Source organism: Xiphophorus maculatus, chromosome 12 (assembly GCF_002775205.1).
Source record: "Xiphophorus maculatus strain JP 163 A chromosome 12, X_maculatus-5.0-male, whole genome shotgun sequence".
Taxonomy (NCBI): Eukaryota; Metazoa; Chordata; class Actinopteri; order Cyprinodontiformes; family Poeciliidae; genus Xiphophorus; species Xiphophorus maculatus.
This window is the reverse complement of record NC_036454.1, coordinates 4,469,033-4,477,513: the sequence shown is the minus strand read 5'-3', so window position 1 is coordinate 4,477,513 and position 8,481 is coordinate 4,469,033. Positions and strand designations below refer to the sequence as shown.

At 38.5% G+C, this 8,481-nt stretch overlaps 1 protein-coding gene across 3 annotated transcripts in view; it reads left to right on the top strand.

The window, feature by feature from the left end:
- The first annotated feature begins 700 nt into the window (after positions 1-700).
- Positions 701-8,481, top strand: part of ypel1 (yippee like 1) — a 32,384-nt gene continuing 24,603 nt past the window's right edge. The window contains exon 1 of one of the 3 annotated variants that reach the window (XM_005813354.2): positions 701-1,247. The gene's annotated coding sequence lies outside the window, so the exon portion shown is untranslated. The other 2 variants (XM_023343592.1, XM_023343591.1) reach the window with 2 other exon arrangements.

Here is an 8,481-nt window from a genome sequence, read left to right as displayed (position 1 = left end):
GTGAAAAAAAAACTAACTTTATTGATCCAAAAGGGAAACTAAATTTAGTTGCAGTCTACTAACCACCTGGACTAGTTTTGTGTTTGTACATCTGCAAAAAAAAGAATTGGGCAAAAAAAAAAAAATCACTTGTCAAAAAATGACTCAGGCTATCACTTTAGTAAGGTGATGATATAACTATTGGCACTTGTGGGATTCCGTACAGGAGCACTAAACTGTCAGAACTGGGAAATAAATTCAGGATCTTGTTGTAATGGGAAACTTTCTCATTTTAACAAGGAGATGCAAAACTTGCTACGATGATTGAGTTTCTCGTTTAAGAAGTTGAGTTCTGTCAAGAAAACGAGATTTTTGTTATGAAAGTTGTTATAACAGTTTCTTATTTATAGAAACATTTCTTGTTATAAGGAAATGCAAATCTCGTCTCATTGTGACAACAAAATTTCTTGTTTTAGCGAAATATAAAATGTTCTCCTCTGTCTGATTGTGACATATCAGGTTTCTGTTTCACCACTACAGCCTCTCATTTAAAATAACATATTTCAGTTTTAATAAAATATAAATATCGTTTTAACAACAAAGTTTTCTCCTGATTTTTGTTTTCCAGTCAAGTGGTTCCGTAGTTCTGTACTCAGTTTTTTGTTTGTTTGTTTTTTGTTGTATTTTTAGCTTGTTTGCGGTTCTTGTCACTCACATCTCCCGCAGCTCTTGAACGCAGCATCAGTTGATGAAATAAAACGCAGCTTTTTCTGCACTTTTCAGACAAGTTTCACTCCGCAGTCCTCTCGCTCTCTGCCTCCCCACCCAGACCGGAGACTCTGACCGGATAGTTGGATTCATGGCTGCGCATCTGTTCGCGTTTTGACCAAAACGCGCAGCTTCACAGATTATCGGGATTGTCGCTATAAATAAGGCCTCAGACGGAACCGCTCGGCTTGCCGTCATTTATTTCTGCAGCTTAAGTATCCAGAGGAGATTTTAAAAACAAAAACAACATGATCCCTCTCTGACGGATGGGTCTCCACTCTTCAGCCGGGACAGAAGATTCCCGCAGATTTCCACGGATCGCCCTTCAGGACGGGACGCGCGGATGTTTGAGGAGGGTTTTATTTTTTGGTTTTGTTTTTTAAACTGATCCGATCTGGATTCATGGAACCGTGAAGAGCCGAGAAACGCGCGTCCTCCGCCGGGTTGTTTTGGTCTGAGGAGAGGAGAGGAGAGGGGGGGAAGGCGAAGCGGCTTTTGGGGTAAGTGCAAAACGCAGGGTGACCTACTGGAGGACGCGGCGGTATTTGCACCAAATCCGCTTTGAAATGTGACTTTTGCAGCTTTAGCGTCACATTAACGCAGGAATGCGCTGAAATATTCATATGGTTGCTAAATTTGTGCGCTACTTTCTGCATCCTGCACGATTGGATGCGTGAAACTCTCCAAATTCTTTGCTAATTTACAACCCAAAAGTGTGGAAGAACAGTTTCTATCCTTTGTTATATGTCATTTTGAGCCTTGAGCAGCTTGTATGGTGAAGTTGCAGCGTCGCTTTCTTTCCAAGAGCCACGTTTTGTAATTTGAGATGGGAGTTGCGTTCAAGTGCGCGGCTCATTTCAGGAGATCGCGTCCTGCAGACGCGAATCTCAGGTTTTTGGTGTGTTTTTGTGTGCTTTCATGAGGGGTGGGGTACGTGGAGGGGATTATAAAGTCACGTGCACACGGCGACAAAAACACAGATTTCATAACGCACGCGCGCACAGCGGCGTGCAGCTGCAGCAAATGTTGCGTTTACGTACATCTAGCCTCCGATATTACAACGTTTACATATCGAAGTACAACATAGCTCAAGTAATAAATAAAGAAATATGGGAATTAATCGGTAAATAAATAAATAGCAGCAGTTGGTGAATTGTTGTTTTGGCTGACGCGCGTCCTCGACGTCATCCGCAGGACGAGGTAGGTCGGCTGTCACGTTCATGCTTCATTTAAGGTTTTATTTATTATTTATGTTGATTTCTGAATATTTTACATATTTTAAAACTGTCACGGCAGGATGTCGCTGATCTGCAGTAAACAACCAAGAGGTTGAAATAAAACGATATGTTGCGTTTTAGAAAATATTTGATAATTATTCTGTTTCATTTTCTATTTTTAAAATTTATTCTTGAATCTGTCTCCTGCAGGAATTAACAAAAATCTGATCTTTTTTTTATTTATTTTTTTAAACAAATTAAGTAAAAATTAACCAGAGTAATTGTATTTCCTGGTTAATACAATTCCCAGGAAACTGGTTCTTTTTGGGGGGTTTAACCAAAAGAACCAGTTAGCCCGGAAGCAGATTCATATTCATGTTTTCACCGAGCAGTGAAATGATGAGGAACTTCTTGTATTTATTTACACATCCTGGTATCTGCACGCTGCCGCCTACTGCTGGTGGCGCGTTCACGCCGCATGGGAAATTATTTTCACTGCAATAACGACACCATTTCAGTTATTTATATATTTATATTTTTCCCTTTGTTCAGAGTCTGGAAGGATGTGGAGATTTGCCAGTGAGGTTTTTTTTTTTAAATCTGTTTTTGTGGATGTGTTAGATTTGTCTATTTATACTTATTGTATCTGCCAAAAGTTAAACAATTTCACATTTTGTCCTCTTGCATCATGATATAATGTAATTAATTACATTTTACTTCCACTTGTTGGTATATTATCATTTTTAAAAGGTTTTATCAAATAAAAATGTGAAAAATGTGGCGTGCGTTTGTGTTCCTGTACTCTTGATACCCCTAAGCAAAGTCCTGTCCTGTTAATTGTTTAATTCATTTGTAATTTATTGTAATTTAAGCGCAACATCAACGCAGTTGTTCTGCAAAGACCAGATTATACAGATTTGAGGATGCTGAGGAAACACGGTAGTGGCAGCATCATGCTACAGGACCATTTTTAATTAACATTGTCTCTTTAACTCGGACTAAAACTGAAATTTTGACTAAACTCACAAGTGACTTTTATTGTTGGTATTATGACTAAAATTAGTAATTATAACTGTAAAACTCAATTATTACTTTTATTCTCGTTTACGATAACAAAAACTCACATTTAGGACTTTTATTCTTGAAATTTTGTCTTTTAATCTCATAGTTATTACTTTGAAACTCATCATTATGACTTCCTGTTTGGCTTTTATTTTTACTTTAATAGCAGAAATGGGCTTCCATGGAATACAAACGTGAGGTTTTTATGTTTAAAAATAGAAAAACCATTTATATCTGTCATCCCACTGCACAATTATTCAGTACTGTTTTGTCTTTCTAAAAAAAAAAACTAATTGAGGTTTGTGGTTTAAGTAAAAAAAAATAAGTTTTAAGTTTTAAAATTCATCTTGTTGCAACCTTAAGCAACTTTAAAGAAAAAAAAAAATCGGCATTGGCCAAAATGTAAATTGGCTGGTCAAGTTGTTTAAACATCAGTGATCGGCCAAAAATCTGCAATCAGTGCACCCTTATTTTAAGACCTGGTTTTACAGAACATCTCCTTTTATTTAGCTTCTGATCGCAGTTTGAGCCTGTCAGTCTGATAAATTGACAAATTTTCACCCTAAGACAATTCAAGACGGTCTCTCAAAGCAAGAACAAGCATCTATCTAAAACTTATCTAATTACAGAAGAGCATGAGTATAGCATTGGTTGTCAAAGGCAGTACAAAACTTCCCTGAGGCGGGAATGAACTGAGTTATGATCAGTACTAAATGTCCCAGAGCAAACAGCTCCACTTCACAACTCAAAAAATCTGTTTAAAAGTTATTCAAACTAGAATTGAAGAACTGCTAAACCTGGAATTTTGGAGAAATTTGATCATTCAAGTCATAAACTGCGGAATTTGAGCACAAACAAAACAATGTTAATTACTGACTTATTATTTTTATTTATTTTTTTATTTTATTTTATTTTTACAAAAAAGACTGTTTCCTAACTTATATACGACACTGGTGTACAACTTCCCAGCTAGTTAGCTTACTAGCCAGCTAAGTTAGCTAGTTCACTAAGAGTGGGCAAAAACATTACATTATTCTAAATATAAATCGGATTATTTTTGTTGCTCAACTGTTGAGATGTTAACACACTAAGTGCTGTTATACTGTTATATTAAATACTGCTTTAGGTTAAACAACATTTATTTAGTTAGGAACCAAACTTCCCTGCCTCGAGGACTCTAGCTAGCTGTTTTTTTATTTACTATAATTTTATACATTCATTAAAGCAGCTAGACTAGACTACTTTTAGGTTAAATAGTTATTTAGTTTCTTTTCTTGGTTTAAGCAGCTCCCTGAAGGAAAATTGGGGTTTTCACACTAGTTTGCTGTGTATAACTCTCCGTGTTTCCATTAACTAGCTTAGTTCTATAGTTATCTAGCTTATTGTTGTTTATACTGTAAATACCGGCGGTTTATTAACAAATAATTTTGGTTGAAAATATTTTTACAATACATTTGGTCATCACAGTTGTACCAAACCTCTGCGCTCATCTAGAAATCAGTATTAAATCTTTAAAAACTAACTTTAAGAACCGGGGTTTTTTTTAAGTTTCAAAACGGTTGTCTTCTATCCTACGGGTCCGTGAAGGCAACGCGGCCGCCCATTGGTCGATTCGGTCGTCAATCGGAACGCGCTTCTCCTCCCACGTGGTGACGTCCCCCCTCTCCAAAGTAACCAGGCCAGTCCATTACGCACACAAAAGGCACAACAAAAGCCCGTGTTGGGAAAATGAGATCCGTCAGCACCTTGTGGACGCAACAATAAGTTCCCACCTGGCCGCATCACACGTGGACCGGAATCTGGACGGAGACAATCACCGGTTACCCCTGAAAAGAAAAAACATCAACATTAGCATAAAATAACAACAACAACAACAACATCCATCTGGATGCAGTTTCCCCCACCGAGATCTTGACTCAGGTGGTGAGTAGATCCAACATTGTTTTCATTATGAATCTGTGAGGAAAGGTTCGGTTCTGGTGCCGCGTTGGGTTCACTGTCAGAACAAAAAACAAGAAGAAGAAGAAGAAGGGAAACAACGAAAGCAGCTGAGCCACACTGTTGCGCTTCGTCGAGCTCTTTTGTTGGGGATAAACACGTTTGGAGGCGGAAAAAACAGGGAATTAAGCAGATTGGAAACGACCGGAATGTTGAGATTAAACCACGTAGATGTGGTGAAAAGATGCATGCGTTGTTTTTATTTATTTTTCATGTTTAACAGAAGAGGACAGCGAGTCTTTTGTCTGGACACCTCTTCCTGTTCGCGGAGACGCACAGTGCGCCGCTTCTTTGTTTTCATTTCGAATAATCAGCTGATCCTGCTGGGATCCCTCAGTCCTCTCAGCGCTTATCTGCTGGTCAGCTTTAGTTTTTAATCATTCTGCAAAAGAAAACGCCATATAAAGACAAAACGGACCTGATAAGAAGGTGAGGAAGTGGATTCAAACAAAAGATGAGCAGCAAGTGACTAGTTTATCACCTTTTAAAAAGCTTATTCGGTCTTTTATTTAATCTGTTTGTTGTAGGAAAACATAGATTATCATTAAAATAAGATAAAAACAAAGAGGAGATACTTATTACATGCGCAGAAGTCACCAAAACCCTGTCGACTTGTCCATATTGGGTATTATTGAATAAAGTGTGCGTCATATCAAGCTGTCATCGGGGAAAACAAACGACCTATTATTTGCACTGATCGATCATCCAGAGACCGGAATTGGCTGATATTTGTTCCGTCTTTCTGATTGGCTAAGAAGCCATATAACGTTTGGCCTGTAAATGCATCATAAAGCAGGATGATGAACTGACTTTATGAGCTTTTTTCTTTTCTAGATAAAAATGAACTTAATGCTAGTGATGTAAAGTTATGTGAAAACAGAAATTTTTAAATTGTTTTTCATGTTCTACGGACTCCTGTTAAAGACATTTAAACTATTAATTGACATTAGGACAAAAGAAATCCGTGAAAAACTGAATCCATGTTGGCGAAAGTTGGAAAAAGGCCAGAAATCTGCTGATCAATGCGTCTTTGCTCCAGACGTTTGAGGTTTGCTGCTTTGATCAGACGGTAAACGTTTCAAAACCTTGAAACTGGAAACTGACCCGAGTCCAGTTAGAAACTAAAGTAACCCAATAGGAGAGAGAACAAAGATCAGCCAGTCAGGCTGCGGTGAAGTCAGGGAGGAAATTAAAACAAGCTGCCGTTGTTTGTGTTTAACGGCGCACCGATCAATCAGCCACAGATTGGAATCGGACGATTTTTTTTCTTCACCAGTGATCAAATGAATAAAAATCAGATTTTTTTCCTCTTGTTCATTAAATGCATCAAAACAAAGAACTCTCATAAATTTTAGTCTATAAGTGCATAAACCTTTTTTTTTCTTAGTAGCTAAAACAAATACGAACATAAACAAGTTTGCATTCACTTTAATGAACAAAGAGGGACAGTCCTGTTGAAAATTATTCCCTATGTGGAAGAGACCTTAATAATTTGTTTTATCATCTAAATCCTGAAATCCGTATCAGATCAGAGCATCATTAGCATGTCGTGAATGCTAAGGCTAGTTAGCATAGCAACCGATGACAACAAATAAACGGTTCTCCTGTAACTATAAGTTGTTTCTTCAACTTTAGCACATTTAGCAGCGAATACATCAAGATGATTGACAGCGCTAAGACCCGCCTCCTGGCTCTGATTTGTTGGTTTTGGTCGGGAGCGATGCATTTCTTCAGCTCACAGAGGAAATCGATCTTTTCACAGGTTATCTGTCTCATATTAAACTGTTGTTATATGGTGACGGTCAACCAAATATATGAAATGTTTTCATGAAAGTTAAATGCTGCAGCTTTAAGGAGGAAACTCTAACTTGGAATCAAAACCATAAAATCGGCAAATGGAAATCTGTCACCCAACTAGGGGTGCACCAACAAATTGGACCCACATCCTTCATTTTGGAGATCGATCTTTCCTTTCTCCGCAAAGGTCTGAAAATCTTCCACTGTCCCATTTTACTCCCCACCAGGTCACATCTGCATTTCGTAATACTCAACGGACATAAACTTTTCAGACATAGAAATCGCAATCGGCATTCAGGCTTTTTAAAGATCGGTCAGAAAAGTGCAATCGGTGCATCCCTATATGTGACCTTTGGTGTTTTTGTTGTAAACGAGGGAAAAGTCTCTGAGTTTTCCAACATGTAGATGCAGGAACAGGTGGGGGAGGGGCAGAACTGGAGAAAATATTCTTGTACTTCCTCTAGCTCCTCATTAAAAGGACTTTTAACAGTATGAAGTAATTAAAAACACAACTTTTAAAAAAACTTGGCCTGTTGTCTTCAGTTTGGTGTTTTGGTCTCGCCTCGCCCTTTTATTCAGGGATAATTTCATTTATAGAGACTTTATGATTCACTTTATTTGTTGTTTCTGTTGTTTGTTTATTTAGTTTATATATTTACGGCATTAAATTTCCTTTAAAACTTTAAGGCTATCTATCTTTGATGATGTGTTATTATGCTGTAATTACTGTTATGTTACTTCAAAACAACAATATTATCGTTTATCGCAATAACTTCTGGGACAATTTATCGTCCAGTAAAATGCACCGTGCCAGGCCTCTTGGCGCCTCGTTGGATGTTAAAATGTTTGTTGTTGGGGAAGAAGCCAAAACAAACGCAGGAACTCAATTTCTGCTCTGCGGCCGGTATTTAACTCTCTGCTGGTATAATTGAATAAATATTTGAGCGTTTGCGTCACGTTGAGGGAAAAACAACCTGCTATTGTTCGCGTGTGCAGTGGACAACCTTTCCTTTCTGCACAAAGCTCATTTAGTGATGTTGATGATGCTGAGGTGTGACATTTATAAAGCTCTGTGTGTGTGTGTGTGTGTGTGTGTGTGTGTGTGTGTGTGTGTGTGTGTGTGTGTGTGTGTGTGGTTGCCTCTCCCCGTGCACGTGGCAGCGGGTTTAAACTGGGCTAATTCACAGAGGGGATTTGGCCCTTTTCATGCAGGGATTATGCCTCCAGCACCTGTGCAGATTATGCGCGGTGTATGTAAATACGGCTCGTCTGGGAGGCCAGCGCTGTGTTTATGTTGTCGTCTCAACGCGTGTTTGCAGAGCCGCCCAACACGACCCGCTTCCTGTTGGGCTGCGGAAGAGACCTTTTTCTTTTTTTTTTTTTTTGTGTTTGTCGTCTGGCTGCCGACTTCTGTCTCGACGCTTCTCTTCCTGTCGCAGCTCGTTTGGAAACTTCCAGAGCCGCTGAAGTGTGTTTTAAATGCATCGTTATTGTTTTCCTTTCCACTTTGTGCAGCCCCTGACATTTACACACAATAAGTGTGAAAGTGAACTCTTGACATCCTTTTACTTTGCAAGAAAGGAGCTGGAGATTGTGTTTCTTGTGCAAAAAATAAATAAGCATGTATGTCTAAAAGTGCAGTACGAAGCTTTTATAAAAG